This window comes from Panulirus ornatus, chromosome 35 (genome assembly GCF_036320965.1).
Source record: "Panulirus ornatus isolate Po-2019 chromosome 35, ASM3632096v1, whole genome shotgun sequence".
NCBI lineage: Eukaryota > Metazoa > Arthropoda > Malacostraca > Decapoda > Palinuridae > Panulirus > Panulirus ornatus.
Window position 1 is genome coordinate 12,351,377 of NC_092258.1, and position 27,972 is coordinate 12,379,348.

The following is a 27,972-nucleotide window of genomic DNA, read 5'->3' on the forward strand; positions in this document are numbered from 1 at the left end:
AGACATTTGTCAGACTTCTGCAGCGCGTTTGAGCCTCTTACCTCAACTCCCTCATGAATTCAGCATCATCTGCATATTCAAGTATGATCCACTGTCTTTAGGAGGATCATCTCTATTGAAGGATCATCTAAGTCCTTATCCTTGAGGGTCACCACTCCTTACTTTCATCCAGTTTGAGGAGTCCCCTCTTCTTGTTCACAGTGCCTTTCCACTAAGTAGTAATCTAAATTCGTCTAAGATAATCCTAAACACAAACCAAAAAATTTGCATCTTTCAAAAGTCTTCTGTGGACGCAGGAGCAAAGGCCTTTTTTTCAGAAGCCAAAAAATACACAACCGATGAACTGATCTCTCCTGTCCTACATGTTACACTTTCCCGTGAATGACTCAAGAGATTTCTCAGACTTTTCTCCCTTGACACTCCCTCTAATTCTCGCTTAGAAAGTTTATGTCAAACCGGAATTCATGTCTCAGCATCGTGGTTGTATTTTCCAGATGTCTGCAGACCAGACCCGCCTACTCTGGAGCTAACTCTCCATCACATGGTGCCTTGTTTTCTCGCATCTGATCCTCTTCCCTGTGCCCCTTGCTACTGGGCCTATGGAGAGAGTACCGTGTTCTCTCCCATCTGCAAGTGGGCAGGGCGTATGGCCCAGAGAGCATACCTCTCTTGAGCCCTGTGTGATCATACCCCTGAGGCAGCTCCGATCCTAGCTCGCCTATTTTGTCTGTCGAAATTAAGAAAAGAAATGAAAAAAGAAAAAAAAAATCCCATTTGGAAGCATGCCTTGGTGCAGCCCATCCCTGGGAAAGGAGACCGCCCTCACCCTCCCACTGCTGTCACTTCCTCCATCTCTAAAATCCCCCACACCCACTCTTGACCTAGCACGAGGTTTCCCGATGGTCTTGTGTCCTGTGTGCCTCACCTCTGGTCCTCCTCTCTCAAAAATGTTAGCGAGACTTTCGTCGTGGCCTTCGACACCTCCAAAACTTTCACAAGGTGTGGCACGAGTCTCTGCTTTCTGAAATGGTTTCTTTTTTTTCTTTTTTTTTCTGCTTCTCTCTGTACACAAGTGCCGAGTCTACTCTCCCGCCGTTCCATCGATGTACTTGTTCATGGAGCGATCTCTCTCTCTCTCTCTCTCTCTCTCTCTCTCTCTCTCTCTCTCTCTCTCTCTCATCAACAATATGTTCCTTTGGGTTCACTCCTACCCCACACTTTCTTTCTTCCACCACAAATGGTCACTCCTCAATCAATCTTGTTCAGTCCTCAGCCGATGAACCCACTTTCCACACTCAAGTCTACTTCCCTCCCCCTGCCACCAAGTCCTGGACCCTCAGAACGCGTCTAGCTGCTGCTTCCCACTCTTTCCGTGTGGAGACCTGCCATGCGAGGATTGACCGTTATAATAACTTTTTCTTTCCCCTTGAAGAAGTTAATCTCTGGAATTCTCTTTTATCTCTCGTCTTCCAGAACCATGACCGATTATAATAACTTCTTACTCTTTTGGCTGGGAATGTTCCACCTGTCCCATGTCGGTCACTATATAATAATAATAATAATAATAATAATAATAATAATAATAATAATAATAATAATGATAATAATAAATGATGATAATAATAATAATGATAATAATAATTATAATAACAATAATAATAATAATAATAATAATAATAATAATAATAATAATAATGATAATTTTTGTGTGCACAATATGTCTATAGTACCAGCAACAGGCGAAGAAAGGCAGCTTTTGCTCACACGTGCTCGCTAGATGTCATGCGCAATGCACGGATTATATCAATGCACATTATATATATATATATATATATATATATATATATATATATATATATATATATAATTTGCAGTTGAATTTCCTCAGAAAGGGGAGTGCCTTTGCTGTAAATCGGTTGGTTAGGATTTTAGATGTATGCATGGATCATGGTGATGTGCAACGTGGAATGCATGTATAGTGCCATTATATACAAGCATGAGGGACAAAGGTCATTGTTCAAACTACAGAGGCATAAGTTTGTTAAGTATCCCTGGTAAGTTGTATGGGAGAGTAGTGATTGATAGGGAGACGGCATGTACAGAGCTTCAGATTGCGGAGGAACACTGTGCTTCCAGAAGTGGTAGAGGATGTATGGATCAGGTGTTTGCTTTAAAGAATATGTATGAGAAATTCTAGAAGAAACAGATGGATTTATAAGTGGAAGTTATGGATATGAAGAAAGCATATGATAGAGTTGACAGAGATGCCTTATGGAAGGTCTTAAGAATATATGGTGTGGGAAGAATGCTACCAGAAACAGAGAACTTTTTTTTTCAAGAGTGTAAGGCTTTTGTACGAGTAGGAAAAGAGGGGAGTGAGTGGTTCCAGGTGAAGACTGGTCTGCAGCAGGGATGTGTGATGTCAACATGGTTGGTCAATTTGTCCGTGGATGGAGTGGTGACAATCTGTGGGGGATGAGAAGGCCTGGGAAGTGAATCAGTTGCCTTCTGATGGTACTGTACTGGTGGCAGATTCGAATGAGAAACTGCAGAAATTAGTGACCTAGTGACCAAGACTGAAAATATGTGCGAAAGGAGGAAGCTAAAAGTAAATGTAAATAAAAGGAAGGTTAGGTTAGGTTAGGTTTAGTAAGGCAGAGGGACGAGTTAGTTGGGTTGCGAGTTTGAATGGATGAAATTTAGAGGAAGTGTTGCAGATACCTGAGAGTGGACATAGCAGCAAATGGTACCATGGAAGGCGAAACGAGTCATAGGGAAGGTGAGGGGGCGAAGGATTTGGTAGTATTTGGGAATTTGTGGTAAGCGAGGTCATTACCTGGGAAGTCAAAATTGGGTATGTTTGAAGGTATAGTAATGCTAACGATGTTGCATGGATGCTAGGCAAGGGCTATAGATGTGAATGTGCGGAGGAAGGTGGACGTGATGGGTATGAAATATGTGGTGCGAGGTAGTTTGATCGAGTAATGAAAAGGTAAGAGATTAGGGTGGTCATAAGAGGTGGATAAGAAAGCTGTAGGAGAGTGTGCTGAAATGGTTTGCACATATGGATGGAATGAGAGAGGAGAGGTTGAAGAGGATGATGCGAGTGTTAAAAGTGGAAAAGGGGAAAACAAATTGGAGATGTAAGGATGGAACGGAAACAATTTGACTGTCGTACAAACAAGCAAGAGGGTGAAAGGCGTACACGGGACATGCAAGAACGGGAAAGGCATGCATGGAATAGAATGAATTGGAGCGATGTGGTATACGGAGGGCGACGTGCTATCAATGGAATTTTGAAAAGGGGCATATGAAGCAGCTGGGGGAATTCATGGAAACGTTTATAGGGGCCAAGTTGTCGATAGAAAGGTGTGGTTTCGGAGCATTACACATGACGGCTAAAGAATCGATGTGTGATCAAATGAGAGTTTTCTTAGTCTGTACCTGGCGCTACCTCGCTAATGCAGTAAGAAACGAACATTTCATATATAGATATAAATATACATACATATATATAACACATAATGCCCTCTGAAAGCAAGGATTCGAACCCGGCACAATTGCGTAATGGCTGAAAAACACTGAGGAAGGAAGAAACACGGCAAATCCTCGTAGATACAACATAAATTAGATCATGCCCATCACTGCGACCTTACTACAGTATATATACATAACAAGCTGTGACAAACTGGGCGGTAGAGAGCTTGTGTACATATGCGGTGTGTAAACTGAAGGCTGACGTCAGTCGTTCCTTACGTAAACATGAGTCATTATGATCAGAACTGGACAGGGGTGAGATACGAGGATAAATATTGTTCTCAAGTCTGTACTTTATAGAATAATCTTATTGACGGAGGAACGGGTGCTATTTGATGTTATATCTGGAGTTTGATAACTAGGAAGTAAGAATTGAGTTTGATGAATAAGGAATTGTGATTCGGAAGAGAAACGAGGTGTCAGAAACAGTACGTCCTTTGTTGCCAGGCTTACGAATCATTATAGCACGTAGTTAGCCCACCGCTCACTCATGTCATGTCATGTCAGATTGTAAGAATGATAGAAGCAACGTAGCGTTTAAGATCTTTCATAGTTTGTAGCAAGATCGTAACCAAGTTAGCGGTTAGCGTTAGAGGGTTAAAAACTCACGAGACCTGGCATCGTCCATAGCAGCTTCCCTTCAGGATCAGTCAAGCTGTGAAATGTAATATTCATTGTATTCCAGTAAGAAAATACCGAAAGAGAGTGATAGTTAAAGACACAAATATAAATGCATCGAGTGTGGAAAGCTGAAAAAGCGAATTTAATGAAGTAATCCTCCATTGACACGGAACTTATTGCCTTGTTAACACAACAGACATCATCCCGCATTACGCACACCAGAGACGAAGTCAATGTTAGACGAGCCAGGACCAGATAAGCGAAGAGATAGAGGTACTGTATGCATAGTCCGAGGGGGGGGACATGAAGCTAACATCTATCACAGTCCTGGTAAGTCGTGTGTGTGTGACACACCTCGCTCCGTCACAGCGCAATGTCTCTAGTGTGTCAGGCCTGCTGCCTGTCCAGGTAACGAGCCAATGGTATGCCTACACGTACACTGATGGCTTCAGTCTCAACAGGGTGCCAGCAGGGGACGGTTGCCAGGAGTGGAGAGGGAGAGAGGATCTTAGCCGCTGTGGGGATGGAGACACTGAGTCGTACTGAGGACGTGCGGGTGCGCCTGAACAGTGCATGTACAGGCCGACCTGACCTGCCGAACGTGGGCCGTCTCTGAGCAAGGACTCCCGCACCCCCGTGCATTTGGTCGGCGATACAGTTACGATCACATATGAAGGACACGTTGAACAACTTGATGCTTCCTTTAAGTGAACTTTCAACACCAGAGACCAGCAGGGATTACCGTGAACAGCTTGTTTTGAGTTGAACTTAGCTTCAGTACATTTCTATATCTCTTCCTTTGCTCACCAGTTCTATGCTGGAGTTATCTCAGTTGGTTTTAGTCGTAGGATGTCCAAGTGGGTTTGTCACTGTGTAGTGGCTCCGCGCACACGCGCGTAATGGACTTATTTCCAATAATTCTTCCCTTACGCTTGTGAATAAGGTTTAGTTTTCATTAAGAGGTGTGTGATAAGGATGCATGCCACATTACTCCTACCTCTATCGTTAGATCCAAGTGTCAAATGTAAACATGTTCGTGGCGTTTCCGAATCATTCAGGAAAGTAAGTGGACACGGTAGGGTTGGCAGTCCTGTGGCCTCATAGGGTCATTTAATGTCTTAATGAAGGGTTTACTGAAGTATATGGACCCACCAGACGCTCTTGACTGATCACCGACGGTACTAAGTAAACGTTAGGTTTGGTCGCTGTAGCGTCATTGTGACCTGTTTAGTGTTTGTGTAATGGGAGCTCCATTTTCCCTTTTTGTTCCCCTATATATATATATATATATATATATATATATATATATATATATATATATATATATATATATATATATATACATGTGTATATATGTATATGTCTGGGTGTGAATATATATGTTTACATGAGATGTATAGGTATGTATATTTGCGTGTGTGGACGTGTATGTATATACATGTGTATGTGGGCGGGTTGGGCCATTCTTTCGTCTGTTTCCTTGCGCTACCTCGCTAACGCGGTAGACAGCGACAAAGCAAAATAAATAAAATAAATACATATATATATATATTATATATATATATATATATATATATATATATATATATATATATATATATATATATACGTAAATAGTGCATATGAACGTGCACTGCCATATACCATACCGTCCTCCAACAGCCAGGATCGAACCCAGGTGTGATCACAGCCTAGCCATAATGCTCTCGCCCATATATACACACTGGGTATGACTGACAAAACACCGAATGAGGTTCTCATACATGTTTCCAAGCATTGTACTCCATGTAATGTACCACTCACCCACTCTCATATTCATACACGTCTCCCTCCTACAATCCATTATCTATAGTCTCTGAGCACCCACGTCTCTCTCTCTCTCTCTCTCTCTCTCTCTCTCTCTCTCTCTCTCTCTCTCTCTCTCTCTCTCTCATTTTTCCCCATGGTGGTTGCCATGGTGACCCTCCAGCTTTGACAGGTGGTAAGAGCAGGGTGACTGGGGGGTCCGTAACCCAAGCTTTTGATGCCTCAATCGGTGGATGGGTGGGTGGGGAGAACTGCAGCACGTGGAAGGGCGTAAAGACAAGGAGAGAGAGAGAGAGAGAGAGAGAGAGAGAGAGAGAGAGAAGGTCATCTGTAAACAACCTACCACCGGTGGTACATACAGAAGCAGGTCATCAGTAAACAACCTATCACTGGTACTACATATAGAAGCAGGTCATCAGTAAACAACCTATCACTGGTACTACATATAGAAGCAGGTCATCAGTAAACAACCTAACACTGGTACTACATATAGGAGCAGGTCATCAGTAAACAACCTACCACTGGTACTACATACAGGAGCAGGTCATCAGTAAACAACCTAACACTGGTACTACATATAGGAGCAGGTCATCAGTAAACAACCTAACACTGGTACTACATACAAGAGCAGGTCATCAGTAAACAACCTACCACTGGTACTACATATAGGAGCAAGTCATCAGTAAACAACCTACCACTGGTATTACATACAGGAGCAGGTCATCAGTAAACAACCTACCACTGGTACTACATACAGGAGCAGGTCATCAGTAAACAACCTACCACTGGTACTACATACAGGAGCAGGTCATCAGTAAACAACGTGCCACGAACAACATTTCATTTCCTCTGTGTCATTATCACAGCCTCACCCTCAGGCTTCCGTGGGAACGCCAGCGTCTTCAAAGATCTCCCACGCAAACATCTGTCCTTGCAACATCCACACATCCATAGTGTGTGTGTGTGTGTGTGTGTTTGTGTGTGTGTGTGTACCCGACTCTGCCTGCCTGTGGTTACACTGAGAGCCAAACGTTGCCACTTGGCGCGGTTGTAACATCATCATTTTAACGAAGGGGAATACCGTCTCATCCAAGAACTTCTCACTCCAAGCGAGTCCATTGTTTCCCTAATACTGCAAGCAGCGCAGCCTCGGAGCTGCAGGAGCTCCTGGATATGGAATCCTAAGACAGTTGTAGATAACTCTCTCTCTCTCTCTCTCTCTCTCTCTCTCTCTCTCTCTCTCTCTCTGTATATATATATATATATATATATATATATATATATATATATATATATATATATATATATATATATAATCAGCAAGGGTAATGGGAAGTGGGATGAGGAAGCAGTAAAATTGTTGGTGAAAGACTAGAGAGAAAGATATATGGGCGTTACCGCAGTGCAGGGAAGGAGTGCGAATGATTAAGACGTGTGTAAGAGAGAGTGGCAGGAGGTCAAGAGGGAGATGCAGTTTCTGAAAAAGAGGGAGAATGAGAGTTTGGATGAGCGAATAATCAATAAACCTCACGGAAAATAAGATATTTTTGAAGAAGGTTAATATTGCGCGGAAAACAAGAAAAAAAAAAATGAGGACATCAGTGAAGGGGGCAAATGGAGAAGTGGAAACGAGCGAAGAGGAGGTTGAGAGAAGCGAGCATTGACCGACTGTTGAACACGCCTGATGACAGAGTGGCAGGTGTAGGGGTATTCAGGACGTGGAGATATGAGAAACGAGAGAGTTACGGCAAATGGTTTAGTGAAGGGATAAGATGTGGGGGAAAGCCTTGCAGATGATGTGTGGCAAAGTGACTACAGTTTCAGGAATCGCAGATGAATTGCTTAAGAAAGTGGGTGACTGTATCGTAGATTGTCTAGCTGGGGGTTATCAGTGTATGTATGGCTCAAGGTGAGGTGCAGGAGGATTAAAGGAATGCATGTATAGTGCCACTGTATAAAGGCAAGGATGACAAAGGCGAGCTTTCGTATTTCAGAGGTCTAAATCTATCGAGTGTACGTGGTAAGCTGTATAGGAGAGTGGTGACTGGGAGGGTGGTGATATGCTCAGAGCATCAGGCTGGGGAGGAACGATGTTTTTAAAAGTGGTAGAGGAGGTGAGGATCGGGTATTTGATTTATTGAATGTGTAAGAAACAGAGAAGCAAAAGGATTTGGATGTGGCATTCATGGTTCTGGAGGAAGCACATGATGTTGTCGATAGAGATGCTTTGTGAAAGGTGTTGCGGATATATGGCGTGGGAGAAAAGCCGTTAGAAACAGAGAAGAGCTTCTATTAAGAGAGTAAAGCATATGCATGAGTAGGTAGAGAGGAGGGCGAGTGGTTCCAGGTAAAGGTGAGTGTTTAATCTGTTTATGAATGGCGTGTTGGAATAGGTAAATGCGAGCGTCGTGGAGGGAGGGATGGGTCTGCAGACAAGTGGGAGGTAGAGAGGTCCGGGTAGTAAGCCAGATGGTGTTTGCTGATGACACAGTCCTGGTGGCAAATTGTAGTATGAAACTAGTATCTGAATTTAAAGGGGTGTGTGAGAGAGGGAAAGTCGAAAGTTGGTGAGAATAAAAGTAAGGTTTTCAAATTTTCCAGGGAAGAGAGACAGGCTGGTTTGAGCGTGAGTTTGAATAAAGGGAACCTGGAGGAAGTGGAGTGGTTTAGATATATGGAAGCGGACTTGGGAGCGAGGGAATCCGTAGGAACTAACGGATGCCATGAGGAGGGTGTTGCATTATGAGTGTGGAGGTGAGGTACCTACTTACGATGAGAGGTGCGAGTCACGAAGAGGGTGGATGCGTCGGAAATCTAAGGCGTGTGGAGCTCATGGACAACATGTGGTGTGAGGAGAGTTGGTTGACTAAGAAATGATAGAGTACGAGGGAGGTGTGGTTGTAAGAAGAGCATGTACGAGAGAGCAGAAGAGGGTGTGTTGAAATGATCTGGACATTGGAGAGGATGAGTGAAGAGAGGATGACAGGAAGTGGTAGACAAGGCAAATGGAATACCTAACAGAAGATGGAAGGATGGCGTGTCAGCTTTTCCGAGTGATCGGGGCCTGGCCATACTGGAAAGTGTGAGGCGGGCATAGAATAGAGGGATATGGAGCGAGGCGGTAGACGGGGGGTGACGTGCCGTCAGTGAGATGAACCAGAGCATATGGTGCGGTCAGGAGAACCCACAAAAAAGTCTGTGGGGCTTGAGTTTAGACAGGGCGCTCTGGTTTGGGTTCATTATTCATTACACCCAGAGCGGATATGAACAAAGCAATGCATTCTTCGTCTGTTCATAGCACTACCATGCTACGCGAGAAACGGCAATGTTAGAATATATATATATATATATAAACTACGAAGAAAATTTAACACGATAAGTTCCCAGGTGCACGTTAGTGAAATAATCACATCGTCAGGAGAGATACAAGAATGAGATACAAAACGTATAACAATCAGCTGATATGCAAAGAAGAGACGTAGCTAAGACGTATTGGCTACGTGATCATTACACTAAAGTGCACTTGGGAGCTTATCGTGTTTCATTTCCTCGTGGTTATTATTTGCATATAATAGATCACGCATACCACTGTAACCTCTTGCAATATATATATATATATATATATATATATATATATATATATATACTATCCCTGGGGATAGGGGAGAAAGAATACTTCCCACGTATTCCCTGCGTGTCGTAGAAGGCGACTAAAAGGGGAGGGAGCGGGGGGGGGGGGGGGGGGGGGGGGGGCGCTGGAAATCCTCCCCTCTCGGGTTTTTTTTTTTTTTAATTTTCCAAAAGAAGGAACAGAGAAGGGGGCCAGGTGAGGGTACTCCCTCAAGGGCCCAGTTCTCTGTTCTTAACGCTACCTTGCTAACGCGGGAAATGGCGAATAGTTTGAAAGAATATATATATATTGCAATGAATGCACAGCATTTTAGATCTTTTTTCAACATTATTCATCGCACCGTTCATGTATGGCACGTCCAGACTTGCAAGGATGGGGTCGACCAGTTTTACGTATTCTTACGTAATTTTTTTTCCATAATATTATTTGTTTGCCTTTTTCACCCTTTGTCTACGTACATACCTCGTACCCATTACTCTCTCTCTCTCTCTCTCTCTCTCTCTCTCTCTCTCTCTCTCTCTCCTCGTTATCTCTCCAGATGACCCCCGAGAGGCTTATGGATCCCCCCCCCCCCCCCCCCGCCGACAACGAGGCACTAAGCAATCCCCGCCACAGAAACGAGAATCCCCACCCTGGGACCTGCGATCGACGACCATCTCCTCCCCTCAAGCTATATAGCCAGCGGGCTTTCCTCCCTCCCTCCCTCAGGCACGCGGGTTATAAGGGCAAGAGGCGGGCCCGGAGCTGCTCCTGTCTCCATGGGCCGTCGACCCACAAACACCTACTGAACGCCAGTTTATCTCCGCCTCTCCTGACTTGTTGAGTGGCTGGCGAGGCGAGAGACTCGACGCCCGCCTTATACTCCCTCTGGCAAGCGCGGGAGATTCCGCCGCACCAATCTCTCTCGTGAGCGTTTAGGGGATACGATCCATATCTGCGGGGTCTCCTGTGGGCACGATGCTCTTTTGTAAGTGTTCAGGAGATGATACGATCCTGTAGGCGTTCCGAGAAAATGATACTCTTTTGAAGGCGCTTTGGGACTTGATGCCTCTATGATTTTAAGGTAAACTTTCGGTTGGGATATTTTTTCTTTTCCATTTGTGTGTCCAATGACGATGCTCTATTACGAAATTTCTTTTGGTACGGCAAAAAATTAGTTTTTTTAATCCCCAGATTACATATATATATATATATATATATATATATATATATATATATATATATATATATATATATATATATATATATATATGCACGGCCTCGTTTGCCCGTTCACTCTCTAGTTTTAATGTATAATAAGCCGTTATTGGCTGTAAGCCACATAGACAATTCCATGGCATATGCCCTGGTATTCCCCTAGTAAGCTTACCATCACACCTCACTCATCGCACGGTCCACCCGCCTCACACCACACATCCTCCTCGGGCGTCACACCTCCAACACGTCCGTATTCTTCCTTTCTTTCGCGTTCGAGACCAAAGACCATCTATACAACACTACTGGGACCACTAGATCTTCACGCAGGCCTGTAGTTATCATTGCCCGGACTTTACACCCTTTAATGCACCTAGATACTTAGCTCTCTCTCCACTGTACTGACTTACTTCAGTCCCCATGGTTCCACCTGATGGTACGTCCACTCCCAGGTGACTAAAACACTCCACTTTCCCCAGGTCCTCCCCATTCACACTTGTACCTAAACCATCCTGATTAACCTTTTCCTGCTGCTCCTCGTTCCCTTACTTTTGTTTTCACTTACTCTCGACTTTGTCTCTTTTCACATTCTCTCCCAGCGCACGTCATCAGCTTCTGAAGATCCTTGAGTTTGCCACTAGTCATGTCACTTGCAAACAAACCAGTTGATTCAACGACATTATCTCCTTCCCCGACCCTTACCCTGAACATACAATAGACTCGCTCTTTTTTAAGACCTCTCCATTTACCTGCCCAGTTCCGCGTCTATCATAAGATTAAACAGCCAGGGTGACATCAAACATCGCTTCACCGGGAACTACTTACCTTCCTCCCTACCTATCTGCACACAAACCTTACTCTCTTGGTGTAAAAACACCTCAATGCAATTGGTTACTTTCCAATCACAACAAATATCTGTAGTAACTTCCACAAGATATCTTTGTACAATGTGTCACACGTTTTCCCCAGATCCATACACATATAATCCAATTTTTCTCCATTTTCTCGCACGCAAAATTTTTAATGCAAACACCTGGTGCACATGGCCACCCTCCTTCCTTTCCTGAAACCACATTGTACCTCCCGAGCATGATGCTCTGCGCATGTCTCCACCTCACAGCAACAATAAACTCAGTTTTTTTTTACGAAATTCAGGAAATGGAAGATACTAACACCAAAATACTTTCATTCATAAGGTTTAGTGATGGTTACGAACCACAAGTACCATCGACCCACGAGGAACTGAAGGGGGAACAGACACGGACGATAGCTAGAAGACGAGTAACACAGATACACAGACCCATGCAAGGTGATCTGGCCTAAACACGACTGAAAATGATGCAGTCCTCCTTGAAGAAGCAGAAGAAAAAGGCCGTCGGCGAGCTAACGATCACCTTAAAGATAAATGACCCGAATGTTTTGTTTCGGAAAAGGGAAAAGAAACAGTAAAAAAAGAGGAATCTTTCCACGTTAGGTGCTGCTGATACTGTCATCTCAACGACGTAAAGGTTCGACAGGGGTGATGGAAACCTGCTCGTGCACTCTGCTCCAGGACCAGACTTCTGAATCTCGTTTTTCTTTTATATATATAAAGAGATAAATAAAAGAGTCATGTTATCTAAGGCTTGTAACTATCCCCTGGTTCAATAAGAACCTGTACTTAAGGTGTAATCCCAGAAAGCATGAAATCGACTCTCACACACACATACGTAACCCCAGCTACATACATACAGAGAGAGAGAGAGAGAGAGAGAGAGAGAGAGAGAGAGAGAGAGAGAGAGAGAGAGAGAGAGAGAGAGAGAGAGAGAGAGAGAGAGAGAGGATCAACAATGACATGGCCAGCGTTAGGTCTGCCGACTTCTTCTAAGGCAACAAGCTACACAATTCAGGACAATAAGGTTTGCAGTGGCCGGAGGATCTTGCAATACCTCAAGTTGCTTGGTCACTTTCGTCAGAACTGAAGAGACAGTGCAGAATGATAGAAAATGGTGATGTCATGTAGACATACGTTGATAATAACTTTTGATTAACATAACCGCGATTTCTTGGTGCCCGAAGATGCGTTAGGATCGGGAATAACTGGGCGAGTGGGGAGATGAATATGATAGTAACAGATTCAAACACACACACACACACACACACACACACACACACACACACACACACACACACACACACTTCTTGCTGTAACTCAAATGGTTTCCGTTGCCTCCACTGAGAAGTAACTAAATCTTTAGGAGTACCAGTGGTAAGGTGTTTTTTTCTAAGTGTCACAAGTGGCTATAGAGGAAGATAGTATACGCAGTGTCATCACTAATAGCAAGTCCACACCTTCCGTTGGGTCGACAGCATTACGGGATAAGCACAACGAACAGAGGTTCCCAGCACCTCACGTTGCATGCGAGATCATGCAGCGTCCACACAGACATGGAAAGCTGTGGTGTTACCCCCGTCACCTAGCCGAACTACATCATGCACCCGACCCAGGCTCCTGTTGCACGCGCGGATCAAAACAGAACCAACGTGTGTGTGTGTGTGTGTGTGTGTGTGTAAAGAAAAGCTGGTAAAATGGTCGGTTTTCCCCTCTAACCCCGAGAGAGAGAGAGAGAGAGAGAGAGAGAGAGAGAGAGAGAGAGAGAGAGAGAGAGAGAGAGAGAGAGAGAGAGAGAGAGACAAAACAATAACAAAGCTGGAGGACGTCTTCCCTCGTCACCATCGCCATCCCTCCTGTTCCCATGCCTACCATCACTAATACCATCCCTCCTACCACCATGAGCAAGTCCTCATCCCTCTACGAACTCCAGCTCCTCTACCACCACCACCACCTTCACCACCCACCGTCCCTTCCTCTCACCCTAACTAAGCCGAGGCAGGACACACCTGATCCCCTGTTACCTCTCCTGCCCCTCTCGTCGTCTCCTCGTCTTCTGCTCTTTCGACTTCTGTCGCTTCTCTGTTTCCTGATCATTTCCCCAAACACTACACCACTCCTTTCGTCTTTCTCTCGACACTCCATTAAGGTGTGGAGGAGGGGAAACAGGGGAAGGCTGTAATTAGTGAATTGCGTGAAGGATAACAAGTCCTTGGGCATTACTCCAACACCATCCATCCATGAAGATCGGGTCAAAGATCACACCCGATGGTAATACAGTGTTATCCACGACACTTACCGTAATTTGGCTCCTCTTCACCAACTGATCGTGCTCCTCTTGTGGGTTTCACTGCAAAAGAAAAAAAAAAACAAAGACTTTATAAAGACTATCTCACTCAAGGTTAGTAAAAACATGGAATATATCAGTCAAGAAAATGATATTCGTATTTCCCAACAGTTTTCTTATAGACCTCCAGACGAAACTGTTTCGTTCCAAACTAAACGAATATGAATGAACAGCTTGGGTAGCTACAGAGGATGAACCACAGTACTGGGTCCTATTAGGGGAAAGTGACGTGAAGATGCGGACGACGAATATGACGAGAACAAAGACGAGGACGACAGATGGATGATGACTGTGATGACATCACTTCCCACTTGAAAGACGACGAAGGCGATGACACGGACGAGGTTGTCACGTTCATCTTGACACTAACGACTCACTGTAGCTTTAAGTAATACCAACAGACCAGCGTTACGCACAACGCGACAACACCCACACGTACCCGCGCCACTCGGCCCGCTACAGACGCTCGACAGTGATGATGAACTAGAACCTTTCTGTCCCAACGTACGACGTGCGTTGATGCTGACGGGCTTTCAATTCTTCATCATCAGCCTCTCTGGTTGCTAGAGGCAGCTATGTATGTTTACCTTAACATGTGTGTGTGTGTGTGTGTGTGTGTGTGTGATCGGCTTGTTGCATAATCATATGTTTACCTCTACGAGTCAACTTTCGGTACTGTTAGTTTGGACTGGGAATCAATTCTAATATTTCCAGGACGAACGTGTGTGTCAGACAGGGAACCTCCCGCGCCATGCTTGGAAATCCTTCCAACTGACTGGCAACGGCTGGACTGTACGTCACGTGACCGCTGACACACTATATATAGACTACACCTGCAGTTCCAGAAGCAGTAGCCGCCCTCTCCCAGCATAACCCTACGGCGTACGCAGCTCTCCCCCTCAACCACGTTACTTCTGCTCGTCCAGCTAGACCTGCGAACTCGTCACCGCTAACCTGTGGCGCTTTAGTATCTCTGAAGCCAGCAGAGTCTACGGTGTCTGCTGACCTCATTACCCCAAAGCTCGAGCGCCCCAACCCTGCGTCCTCCTGCCCTCTTCTAAGACCCACACTTTCCATCATCTGCATGAACGACCAAGGGAGACAGGAGTCACCAGGAGAATACCGGAATTTGACGAATATACTACATTAGTAAACACTAGGATAACTGCCCGAAGATACAGAGGGATGAGAACAAACCAATGGAGCTAGGACGAATACATGGCAGATGGATTTCGAAGGAGATGAATGCAAAGTGATATGCTCTGGCCCCATAAGGATAAATCATTGAGTAAAGAATATATGGCAAATCACTACTGTATAAACATGTAAATGACTGAGTGAGTATGACCTTAAATACGGTAAACAATGGTTAACTAGATATAAGAAAGACAACTGGATGTTGAGGTTTCAGTGACACAAATGTAACCTACAAAATAAGGTAAATGATGCTCATCCTTTTTAACACCCTGGTTAGATCTCATGTGGAAAACGCTATCCCATTCTGGACACCAAACGTAATCATAGATGAAGGGAAACTAGACAGTATTCAAAGGAGAGCAACCAAAACTAATCCCCTTCTCTAAGAAATGAACTTCAAGAGGGAAGACTCAAAGGCCTAAGGTTATCTCTTTAATTAAGCGCTAGACTCCCAAGGAGATCTGACACATTTTCAAGATGCTGAACACTTTCGAAAACATATACGAAGATCTCTTCAACTTTAGACACGAGATACAGTGACGAAAACTACTGGAAGTAGGTAAAAGGAAGATGTAACAGCAATGCGGGCAAAAGTTATTTCCCCTATGTTCAAGCAGTTGAACATTGGATTAAACTACCTCCCGATTTAGTTATTCTAAATCAGGCTTGGGTGCGTATCTTTTCTAATATTTGTTACCAGAACAAAAGTACAGTTTATCAAGATTCATGTCTTCTTTCTTAGAAATCCAGCCGCTGAGCGGATGTTAAATTTGTGGGAAACTTCATCCAGTCCACGATTTCTTATAGAATTTCCTTGGCACCAGCATGTCCCCACGGTGCTGCATGGCATTTTGGTATTTCTATTCTTATCTTTTTGCTACTGGCAGCTGAGCCCGAGGGACCTTCACGACAAGGGAAAGAACACCAATGTTGATATCATTCAACGCACTAATTCTTTCACGAACTGAATATAAACGCGTCTTAACACCCCCATACAAGGCGGGCGAAACTGCGCAATCAGCATCATGTTCCGTGATCTTTCACAACCTATATTACTGTGGTAAAGGAACTCTGTCACTGGGAGAGGCTGAAATCTCCGGAGTCTATACTACATGGAGTGCAGACGAGTGTTTCATCATCTATACCTGGAAGATCCTGGAAGGTATGGTTCCCACCTTACAGCACATTTGGAAATAAGATCTTACTGCCTCGGCACGACAGGCATGGGAGGCTGTAAAATACTACCTCTTACATCCAAAGGTGCGATATGCACACAAAATAAGAGAACACCTTAAACATCCACGGCCCAAGACGCAACACCTTGCCATCTACCATCACAAACAGGCGCAGGTCTCGTGCGGCGTCCGCCTAGATCGCGTAGTGTTCCCCTACAGAGATAACCCACAGTAGACCCACCGACCCCAGCGCCACAAGCCATCACCCTCACCGGTCGTCCTTAACCAACACCTTCGACCGCCCCTACAGCCTACCGTAGCAGCTCATGTCTCGCGAAATCGATAACAGTCTAGCAGGCCCACCTGCGAGGTGACCCTGGGGAAATGGGTTAGGCTTCGAAAACCTCAAGTTAGCTGTGTTAACCTGGAGAACCGGGCTAGACTTGGCTAACCTGGAGAACCAAATTAGACGTGGCTAACCTGGAGAACCGGGCTTGGCTTGGCTAACTGGAGAACAAAGTTAGGCTTGGCTAACTAGAGAACCAAGTTAGGCTTGGCTAGCTGGAGAACCAGGTTAGGTTAGGCTTGGCCAACTGGAGAACCAGGTTAAGCTTGACTAACTGGAGACCAAGTTAGGCTCCGCTGACCTGGAGATCATAGTTAGGCAAGGGTAACCCGGGAACCAAGTTAGGTTAGGCTCAATAGATCAACTTTATGATCACGGGACGACCCTTGATCACAGTGTTGTAAGCACAACCTCTGTTTATACTGACCCTTAAAGGTTAGTTGAAAGACCCAGCTATAATATACCACAAGTATTCGTTCCGTTGTGCTCATCGGATTAACAGTAAAGATCATTGAGGCATTATACACTAAAGTCCATTAAAAGAAAGGGAGGGAGCTTGTGTATTACAGGAAGACACACACAGCTTGATATGATGAGACGACGATTATGAGCAAGGAAACCAGTGAGGCGTCAACCTGATAGTGAGGTATCAACACCTCGTCAAGCATTTGTGCCAAGTTCCTCAGGTAGATAGGTTCTAGGCCACTAGTACTACTAGGATGGTGTTGGTCTAATCTTAGACTACCGCTCTAGGCTACCAGTTCTGCCAGGTTGGTGCGAGTCTAACTCGAGGCAAACCCCCTGTACGAAGGTAGAGCATGGGAGTAACTGAGCACGGCAGTGAGGTTAGCCTAACTGTAGTAATACGTGAGGACACAGACAAGTGCTGTGTGTCCTCCTGCTTCACATGCACCAGGTGACTGATTCGTCCCTCCTCAAGTCGAGGGCAGCACTCAGCAGCTGATCATCCACACGAGATGACAGGACCCGGTCCTCTGTACTGGACTGGGAAGGGCCCTCCACCGCCCTGTGCCAAGACGCGGCGGAGGAGAGAGAGAGAGAGAGAGAGAGAGAGAGAGAGAGAGAACTATTCCATTTGATGCCAAACATTCCAGCTACTGATCAATATATTAAGTAGAGGCCAAATGTTTCAGGTGGCGGTGATCAATACTCCAGGTGGGGGAGATGACCAATATTCCAGGTGGTAGTGATGACCAATACTCCAGGTGGTAGTGTAGTGACCAATATTCCAGGTGGTAGTGATGACCAACACTCCAGGTGGTAGTGATGACCAATACTCCAGGTGGTAGTGTAGTGACCAATATTCCAGGTGGTAGTGATGACCAACACTCCAGGTGGTAGTGATGACCAATACTCCAGGTGGTAGTGTAGTGACCAATATTCCAGGTGGTAGTGATGACCAACACTCCAGGTGGTAGTGATGACCAATACTCCAGGTGGCCACTTCTCCGCGCGCGCCAGGTTCAGCTCAGGTGTGATGAGGATTCATTAGCCAGAACAGAAGTTTAATTAGCTCTTATTAAGCGTTATTCATGCCTCGTTCTTGGGCTAGAGGGGCGCCCATCTACGCTGGCATTATGGCCGGCCCCCCACCTCTGATGAGATACAGATCTGAGCCTTACCGCCCGACGAGGGACCCATCCTTCAGCATTATATTGACACGACACCAGAAGCACCCAGCCAAGTCTAAAGTTCATCTAGACTTCCTAATTAAAGTCTGCTTTTCTCTATGTATGATCGGACTGAACTTTTCTGTTTTCGATAACAAGAGAACAAGTTAATGACCTGATCTCGTATCTGCAGCACTCCGCGTTGTATTGTCATTATAGAATGTAATGTGGCTTTTATCAGTGTTATTATCTAAATTATCTGTGGGCTGCAATTGGCCATGGAGGACGCCCCATGCAACGCCCTGGTCGACAAAGATGAGGCGATAACTGTGCACGTTCCTCTCGAAGTGAGGGGCTTGCCATAGACGTCCCTTTATATATGTTCAACATTACTGACCATGGGGATCTCATACCTCCTCTAGTGACCACAGTCCATACGAAATTTGAGGTTCTCTCGACTCATTGAGAATACCTTTACTGCCAACCTGTCTTAGAAAAGTAATTGACCTTAGTCATGTAATTGCTGGGGTTGGATGTGGCCCTAAGAATACACCATGGCCATTATATCGTATCAAAGACTATAAAAAGAAAGGGGTTAAGTGGGTAATAACTGGGGAATCAAGTTCCATTTTGACATACATAACAGTGTTGAGTTCCTTCCATTAAGTGTAGAAACTGATGTCCTAATATATAGTATACATTCAAGTGAAACTTTTCAATGTATTGTGAGCGAGATCTCATATGGTCTAGCTCCAGCAGCAAGGTTTAGCGACCTCTGGCACAAACAAAGAGCAAGGTTGGAGTGTATGACCTGCCTTTGCTTCAGGATGTTTCCAGACTTGTGTTTAGAGGCAGAAGAGGACAGCATTGGAGTCTGTATATGTACATACAAGCAGGGGACTTACTAGTGCAAGTGCCACAAGTAACTCACTGTAACACATTAGTTCAGAAGAGATTTGTCACAAGGTGGAAGACTGAGATCAACCCTTCAGGATAAGTCACTTCTGTACAGAATTGAGAAGTGAGGTTGGTATATATCTTCCTCCTTTCTCTCTCTGGTTGGATATCTTTCGCACAACTCGACATGATATTAATCAGCCATAGGCTTCTACTGTTTCCAAGTCTGGTGAGGTTCGATAGAGACAGAAACAGGTCTACTTAAGGGGTCGGAAACCCAAAGGTGACCTAACAGGAGAGGAACAATACATGTACACAGCTGTATATCAAAAGTTGTGGACGGTGCTGAGGGAATTCAAGTAAATATATCAATATATTTCAAGGACATGCTGGTGATCTATTTCCACCATAATAACAATGGACAACTACTATACACTACCCAAACTTGCATAGGAAGTGTGCTAACATCAAAGCCAAGAAGGAACCAGTATATGTACGAGGGGAACCCCAACAAATCGTCTTCCAGCGAACTTGAAGGATTTTCCAAGTTTCGACGAGAAGATTGAACTCCTACAGTTTCTGGCCAGCCAGATGGCCCTAGTACGCCTGGACACCAAGGAGGTTTCGAGCATATATGGTGATATAGTTATCAGTTCCTTCCAGCTGGATGGCATGCAGTGAAGCAGACACGTGAGTGTTCCTCCATGCTTCAGATGAAGTTCATATGAGACATCAGATACATTAAGACTGGAACACAGATGAGCCACATCAATAGCGAGACTGTTTGACGCCTTACATATATGTATCAAACACTTGAAGAAGAAGTTAAAAGTTTTTCGTGTGGAGGATGTAGTGAGGTTGACGGCCTCAAGTAACCCTTGCAATTGAGACGCATGAAGCTCGTCCAACCAACCACAGATGCAGTGGTCTTAGCCACCAGTGCGGTGTGGCAAGTTCCAGCCAGCCACACACACACACACACACATTGATTCCAGACGGTATTCTTAACCCCTTCCCATACGTCAACACCCACACAGGAAGGTATTAAGCAGGTGCTGATGAACCTCCTGCATAATTTTGTGCTTTGTTGACTTCACCAAGTGTGATGTGATCTCATTTCTAGCTAGAGAGTACGGAGTATAGGGACTGTTGGTCCAGGAATGTCACGAAGTTCTCATGACATGTCATGAGGAACAGTGAGTGTTCCTGCAGCATTTTGTTGTCTTGTCATGTAACAGGACGAACCAGAAGGCATCAGTAAACAAGGCTAGGAGGTAGGGTATTCTGCAAGTCCATCAGAGCGATGAAACACACACACACACACACACACACACACACACACACACACACACACGCCACCTCGACGAATTATCAAAACAACACACAACACGTACATGTTTTCAAGGGTAGCATCCTGGAAAAGAGAGCCGTGCGTCCCATGTACTTAAAAGTGGGTGTGGGAGACAGAGATTCAGGTAGGTGGAAGCCAGCTCGGTCCACCTCTTTAAGCTAAAAAAAGAATGTGGAGGACTTTCCAAATGTTAAAAAGACTGTCTTATAGTGTCTTGCTGGAGTGTGATATTCTAGAACCGAGTTCATTGTTATATGAACATAGCGAAACGTAGTGAACATTGTCTATGGCTTTTTAGTCTCCACATCCTCCTTAATGAACAAGTGGAACCCATTACCTGCGAGTCTACTTATACAACGAGTACTCGAATATTGGTCGTCCCTCTGGGACAACCACAGGAGACAGTTGCCCCATGGGATCCTCTGGCCCAAACATATCATATGACAGAAAGGTCGACACCAAAATGCGTTACCTTGAAAGGTAAATACTCCAAGACGTCTTAGTGCTTGAACTGCTGGCGTATGTGTCATGAGAACGGACGCTTCAGTAGCTGCTGTCAACTTGGTATGGGGTCTTTCTTTGGTGTACTGTTAACCTATTTCCTTGATTTACTGTAAACTTATTTCTTTGGTTTATTGTAAACCTATTTCCTTGGTTTACTGTAAACCTATTTCCTTGATTTACTGTAAACGTATTTCTTTGGTTTATTGTAAACCTATTTCCTTGGTTTACTGTAAACCTATTTCCTTGATTTACTGTAAACTTATTCTCTTTAAAAGAAAACGAAAGTTGGAATATTAACATAAAGACCTACTGGAAAAGTGCTCAAGGTATCCCGTTTTCTCTCTCTCTCTCTCTCTCTCTCTCTCTCTCTCTCTCTCTCAGAGCTGAGGGCTATCGACCAGTTTTATTTGTACAAAACTTTTCTTGTTAGCAAATTCTTCGTCACAATGAAGGAAGTTAAGAGTCTATGTCCCTCGAAGGTGTTGGGGGATGATGCCCCACGGTGAGGGTGGGTGGGATGTTACAGCCCACTGTGGGTGGGTGGGGTGTTACAGCCCACGGTGGGTGGGTGGGGTGTTACAGCCCACGGTGGGTGGGTGGGGTGTTACAGCCCACGGTGGGGGAGGGTGGGTTGTTACAGCCCACTGTGGGGGAGGGTGGGGTGTTACAGCCCACGGTGGGGGAGGGTGGGGTATTGCAGCCCACGGTGTGGGAGGGTGGGATGTTACAGCCCACTGTGGGTGGGTGGGGTGTTACAGCCCACGGTGAGGGTGGGTGGGATGTTACAGCCCACTGTGGGTGGGTGGGGTGTTACAGCCCACTGTGGGGGAGGGTGGGGTGTTACAGCCCACGGTGGGGGAGGGTGGGATGTTACAGCCCACTGTGGGTGGGTGGGGTGTTACAGCCCACTGTGGGTGGGTGGGGTGTTACAGCCCACGGTGAGGGTGGGTGGGGTGTTACAGCCCACGGTGGGGGAGGGTGGGGTGTTACAGCCCACTGTGGGGGAGGGTGGGGTGTTACAGCCCACGGTGGGTGGGTGGGGTGTTACAGCCCACGGTGGGGGAGGGTGGGGTGTTACAGCCCACGGTGGGGGAGGGTGGGGTGTTACAGCCCACTGTGGGTAAGGTGGGATGTTACAGCCCACTGTGGGCAAGGGAAAGCTGTTACGACCACGAAGGGCAATTATGAGTTGCTGTGGGAGAGGAGGAGGCTCTATGGGTCACTGTTAGGGAAGGGAGAGGCGACTACACTGGTGTACCCTGGGAGAGGATGTATGTGTGGCCGGCCCACGGTGAGGGAGGGAGAAGTCTTAACCCACGTAGTAGGGAGGGAGCCCATAGCGATGGTGGTGGGGCTGCTATGGCCCATAATAGGGGAAGCTACAGCCCACCATCGATCATAGGGGCGCTGACGCCCCACCACTTTCCCGCCCCAGGGGGTCGTGTGAGGTGCGACAGGTACAGCCCCTGGGGGAACACCTCACAAAGGGCCCGGCTCTGATGGCTGACTGATAATCCCAGTCCCCTAGAAGGGACCTTTGTGGCCTCCGCCTTGTGTACATTGTATTTTCCAGGAAATTCTAATCCAATTTCCAGCCTTGGCTGCGGCGGCAGATGAAAAAATCTCTTTGTAAGGTGACAATAACTTCGTGTCCAATTGAGAATTGGGATCCTCCAACAGTGTTCCGTTTGTCCTCTCCGACACCGGCACCTAGCATGCTCCAACGATGGCACCTGGCATGCTCCAACGCTGGCACCTGGCATGCTCCAACGCTGGCCCCTAGCATGCTCCAACGATGGCACCTAGCATGCTTCAACGCTGGCACCTAGCATGCTCCAACGATGGCACCTAGCATGCTCCAACGATGGCACCTAGCATGCTCCAACGATGGCACCTAGCATGCTCCAACGATGGCACCTAGCATGCTCCAACGATGGCACCTAGCATGCTCCAACGATGGCACCTAGCATGCTCCAACGATGGCACCTAGCATGCTTCAACGCTGGCACCTGGCATGCTCCAACGATGGCACCTAGCATGCTCCAACGCTGGCACCTGGCATGCTCCAACGATGGCACCTAGCATGCTCCAACGATGGCACCTAGCATGCTCCAACGCTGGCCCCTAGCATGCTCCAACGCTGGCACCTAGCATGCTCCAACGATGGCACCTGGCATGCTCCAACGATGGCACCTAGGATGCTCCAACGATGGCACCTAGCATGCTCCAACGATGGCACCTAGCATGCTCCAACGATGGCACCTAGCATGCTCCAACGCTGGCACCTAGCATGCTTCAACGCTGGCACCTAGCATGCTCCAACGCTGGCACCTGGCATGCTCCAACGCTGGCACCTGGCATGCTCCAACGCTGGCACCTGGCATGCTCCAACACTTGATACCTCGACACTCCCAACTCGGGCACTTGAGACAAACACTAGCACCAGACACTCCAACACAGGCGCATCCTAACACTGTCACTTGGCACTCTGAGGGACCCAGATCAGCCACTCCTCACCTGCATATCTCCTACATCTCTCCTCACTCACCTCGGGTCACCATGTTATTCAGCTGAGTCACACCCACCCACACACCCACGTCCTCAACTATAGTTTACCTATCCATCCCACTCACGGTGCCACCCACACACACCTGCACACACACACACACACACACCAGGTCCCAGCTCGGCCACCACCAGGCGCCCCACACGCGCTCCCACAGCCTCAACCACATAATGTACCCTCACCGTCGGATCTGATCTGTCAGAGGATACAGCTTGTTGGACCACGACAATGACACCAACTTTTGCCTCAACTGAAGCTGCAGTATTGATCATCATTTACCAGCATGGAAAATCAAGCGTCATTACTACTCTCTGTTTGCGACATCCATTGATGGGGGTAACAAGACTCGCTGTCCTCCAGCCTCCGTGGTACTAGGAGACCCACCTGAGAATCCCCTGGGTCAAGTCCTCTGCAGCCGACACCCACCCTCGTCCAGCGACTCCCTCAATTCCCCCTCTCGGAAGGCTGCCCCTCGTATCCCTCCTGCAACGAGTGCCACTTACATCTCCATTTCCCACAGTTTCAGCCAACATGATGTCTGACGGGGTGATCACTTTTTCCATGTCGTCCCCTGCAGGTCAAAGTCCATATTTCTTTTTCTTTCTTTCCTCCAGTCCATCGGCTTCGACCCCGCGCCATCCCTTTGTTCGTGGGGGCGATCTAATCTTGCTCTTACAGGCTTAAGTCACTTTTTCATCCCCACCCCCCCATCTCTCTTTTCGTTCCAAGACGAAAGGATTTTCAGGCCTTGGTTTGGGTTCCTGCTTTAAAACCCGACGAGCATTGACACAGACGCCTCACCACAAGACACCTACACCCCTCCACCTCAGGTTCCTCCCCCACCTGCATCTAGAACCTTGTGCTCTCAACCCATACACTATGCGAGTTCACCATGTCTGCCACACCAGTGTATCGCAGTGGGCCACTCTGTCAGACCTCCTTCCTAGACTGTCTCACACTGCCAGTGGCCAGTGATGAACACCGACACCTGCCTTACTGTCCGCCCCCATCCTACACTGCTCACACACCCCCACCTTTGCCTCCGCCTTTACACCACCTGTTGCTCTGACACCCTAACCTTCCCCCCACCTTCATTAGGCCGATCTCTCTCTCTCTCTCTCTCTCTCTCTCTCTCTCTCTCTCTCTCTCTCTCTCTCTCTCTCTCTCTCTCTCTAACATTCCAATCTTCACCTCCCTCAGTTCTCACTGCTGCTGTCGCAACGTTTTAAAGTTCACCACACTAGCCAGTCCTCCCCCATCTTCTGTCCTCGCGTCATATCTACACAGGCACTATCCGTCTCCCTTTGACCATTGTCCCGTCCTCTCCTCCCCCGTCTGTCATATCCGCCGTACAGACAGTGCTATCCATCACCTCTGGTTATCCCTGCACACCTCCGTCTCCCTCACTGTCACCAGAGCACTGACCAAAGTGAACCTTGCACCAGGGGCAACCTCAACTCCACGCTGGTGCGTCGAGGTGGATTGTGCCACACCTCTCCCTCGGCCTGCGCCACACCACTCCCTCGGCCTGCGCCACAACACTCCCTTTGACTGTGCCTGCCACACCACTCCCTCGGACTGTACTACACCACTCCCTCGGTCTGTGCCACACCACTCCCTTGGAATGCGCCACACCACTCCCTTTGACTGTGCCTGCCACACCACTCCCTAGCACTGTACCACACCACTCCCTGGCCCTGTACACCACTCCCTGGTGCTGCACCACTCCCTTGGCCTGTGCTGCACCACTCCCTTGGCCTGTGCCACACCACTCCCTTGTGCCACACCACTCCCTCGGACTGTGCCACACCACTCCCTCGCACTGTGCCACACCACTCCCTCGCACTGTGCCACACCACTCCCTCGCACTGTGCCACACCACTCCCTCGCACTGTGCCACACCACTCCCTTCAAGTTCAGGAAGGTAATATGATGGCGTAATCTGCTCCCGCGGGACCCCTCCCTCCCTTGTCCCACCCCAGGAATAATCCCGTGTATAGAAGAATGGCGGCCTCTGGCAATGACTCGTGACTCGTAATCCTCAGCACAGCTTATCACGGGGAGGCTCTGTGTGTGTGTGTGTAATCACCCATCTATCTTGTACGGGAAAGGAGTTCTACAATGGCGGGTGACCCATCTCTTCATCCTTATCGGGCAACTTTTTTGCATTTCTGTTTGCTGTGTCCTCGTTCACTTCATCCCACTCATCCAGCACTTTCATATCATACAAGAATTTATCTACGTATTTTCTGGCAAGTCTCCTGCATGATTTTGTTATGGCCTCTGGATGTATTGTCCTTCCACCATTAAACTGGTTGAAAACCTTGATTGCTGTGATCAGGTCACCTCTAAGTCTTCTTTCTTTCATGGTCGACAAATTCAATTCCTCTTAACTTTTCTCCTTGTTGCTCACCTCCCTTTGTTGCCTTCCTCTTAACCTTCTCAATTAGCTCTTTGTCCTTCTTTAGGTACAGCGACCAAACCTGAGAAGCAAGTCCTTCTTCTGGCGACCAAACTTGAGAAGCAAGTCCTTCTTCTGGCGACCAAACCTGAGAAGCAAGTCTTACTTCTGGCGCCCAAACCTGAGAAGAAAGTTCTTCTGGCGCCCAAACCTGAGAAGCAAGTCCTTCTGGCGACCAAACCTGAGAAGCAAGTCCTTCTTCTGGCGACCAAACCTGTGAAGCAAGTCTTACTTCTAGCCTGAAGTATGTTGTGAAAAGCTAGACGTATACTTCCATACTATCCGTCAACCTCTGTCTCCCTGACTTTCCTCATAACCTTCCTTGCTGCAGACCAGCAGTCTTCCTGTATACTCTGCACTTCTCTAAACTTTTCATTCCACCAGACCATAAAGTCACCAGGTTGTAATGTTGCTAACTCTGCTTATTCTTTCATTCCATTTTCTGCTTCAGCGTCCACAGTTCCCCGCCCGAATGAATTAGTCTTTATACTCCGAGTCTGTAGAAGGGGTCCGAGACACTGCTCCTTCCCCCAGCAGGAGCCGTGTCTTGGTCCCCTGCTTGATATCATCAATAGTTTCTCTAATGTGTACGAGTGGCACTTCCTCTTGTGCAAGAACCTCTTGAACATCTGGAATAGACCCGCCTGAGCTTTGTCAACCCTTCGATCTCTGTCATATTTCTGCTCTTTAACTACATTCTTAACACCAATAACTTCCTCTCATCTGACGACACTCTTCTTGTGCTTAAGTTCGACTTTCTCACTTTCTTTATTTCCTCATCCAACTGTGCTAACTTCTTTTCTTCCCTCTTAACAATACGCACTCATCTCTCCAGCCTTATGGCCTCTCTTGGCCCGTCCTTTATTTCCTCCACAGCCTCCTTCCCATAGATAAAGTCCCTACTGACTATTCAGGGGGCCTCCCATAGTCTGACTCCACTGCAGATTTAGGTATGAAATTCAAGAAAAACTATACGTATGTCTAGCTTGGCTGCGTAGGTTTGATAACAGGCTTAAGTCTAGACTAATACCCAAGTCTGAATTCCCTCGTCTTATTTATGGTATCTCATTTGCTTGGTTCATACGGCGGTAAACGTCTTAAGACATTCATCCACGAATGGCGGGAGGATCTCTTACTGACCTACATTCTCTTTTCCTTTTGATGAAATAGTTGACTCAACTTTAGCAATACTTTAGACATTCTATTTGGATTCTTTGGTCGTCACACCATCACCGGCATTTCACAGCTCAGCTGCCACAGTGACACATATTTGGTCGATGGTTCTAAGAGCGACATGTAGTTTATCTCCTTTGTCCCATAAAACAGAATCTCTCCAGACATAAACATTCTTTGAAAACATTCCTTGAAGCTGCTGGTCACATCAGCCAGTCAGATGCCAATTAATGAATGTCTTTCCAATCATTTACTGTTATACTTCTCTGTAGAATTTGATTTAACTCGATATCAGCTGCTCACAACATCTGCTTAAAGAGATTTCACAGAAGCCAATCTTTTGAGATATCAAGTGTGCTGGTTGTGGCAATACTACTCACACTGGATTTGAAATCTCTGGTCTTCTCACTCTAACGTCTATCATCAGTTCTCAATCTCCACTGTGAAAGATCATATTGACGAGATGTTTCCTTTAAGGTTTCCTCCATACACTACTTCCTCCCTTGTCTTGTACAGACCGACCAGCAGAGCTGGAGACCCTCTGAGTCTTGGCCTCAAGGGATGCACCAGCTGGGTAGTGTCTTGGATGGGTGTGGTGGAAGGTGTGTGGTGGTAGACCTGTGGTGATCTGTGTGTGGTGGTAGGTGTGTGGTGGTAGTGATTG

The 27,972-nt window shown here is 46.6% G+C and overlaps 1 protein-coding gene and 1 long non-coding RNA gene across 6 annotated transcripts in view; one reads left to right on the plus strand and one right to left on the minus strand.

Moving 5' to 3' along the window:
• LOC139760167 (putative sodium-coupled neutral amino acid transporter 11) overlaps nucleotides 1–27,972 on the minus strand; it is a 223,199-nt gene that overhangs the window by 84,927 nt on the left and 110,300 nt on the right. For 4 of the 5 annotated variants that reach the window (XM_071683085.1, XM_071683081.1, XM_071683086.1 and 1 more), the window contains one exon: nucleotides 13,960–14,010. The exons of the other annotated variant lie outside the window; for it this stretch is intronic. The gene's annotated coding sequence lies outside the window, so the exon portion shown is untranslated. The remainder of the gene's footprint in view (nucleotides 1–13,959; nucleotides 14,011–27,972) is intronic. 5 annotated transcript variants of the gene reach the window in all.
• On the plus strand, nucleotides 10,182–12,406 carry LOC139760230 (uncharacterized). The gene is made up of 2 exons (XR_011715282.1): nucleotides 10,182–10,658; nucleotides 11,986–12,406. It is a non-coding gene; the product is annotated as an uncharacterized lncRNA (long non-coding RNA).